We start from the raw sequence: 875 nt of genomic DNA on the forward strand, positions 1-875 counted from the left end.
CTTGAACGTGTAGGCGCTCGTGGGGGAAGCCCGGGAGCAGGAGAACACTGATCTCTCCGACAATATAGTACACGGGACTGTTTTAGTGCTTCTGTAACCGGTTATTTTCTTGCCCGGTGCGGGATTCGATACGGGGTGTACTGCACCACAAGGCGACGTCACTAACCGCTCGGCTAAAGGGTCAGCAGACCCGTTAGCTAGGGGGCTAACGTGTCTTATTAGTAGTTTGCAGTCGTCACCCTCTCCCGGAAGCGCGCCCTCTGTTCTTCCCGCGCTCCGAAGAGACTTCCGAGGATCTGCGCACTTCCGGATCCCACCGCTGTCACCAGTGTAACCGGTTATTTTCTTGCCCGGTGCGGGATTCGATACGGGGTGTACTGCGCCACAAGGCGGCGGCACTAACCGCTCGGCTAAAGGGTCAGACCCGTTAGCTAGGGGGCTAACGTGTCTTATTAGTAGTTTACACTTCAATCGACGGCATTACTCATCGGGCCTGGTGAGTTGCGCGTACGCAAAATCATCGGCGACATTTTGCGCTACTGTGACGAGTCGCGGCCGCTCGTCAGCGTAGCAACAAGCTGATGCTCGTGAAGCTGAAACGGCTTCGAGCACCCGGACGGTTCTCATAGCGCGCCAAAAGAAAAAAAGGCCCCGTATGTCGTTTGTACAAGCAGCTTATTACGACCTACACTTACGTTGTAAAGTTAAGCGACCTTAGCGATCGCGTAAATAACGACAATCCGGCGTCTCGTCTCGGGTGCCTCGTCGTCGTGACCTTTGACCTTCGTCGCCGATCGAACAGCGACGAGCCAAGCGGTAGGGGCGCGCGAGCTATGTTTGCTTGCTTTCACGCCTTCGCTTTGCACGAGCTATAA

The sequence above is a fragment of the Lampris incognitus genome, chromosome 10 (genome assembly GCF_029633865.1).
Source record: "Lampris incognitus isolate fLamInc1 chromosome 10, fLamInc1.hap2, whole genome shotgun sequence".
Taxonomy (NCBI): Eukaryota; Metazoa; Chordata; class Actinopteri; order Lampriformes; family Lampridae; genus Lampris; species Lampris incognitus.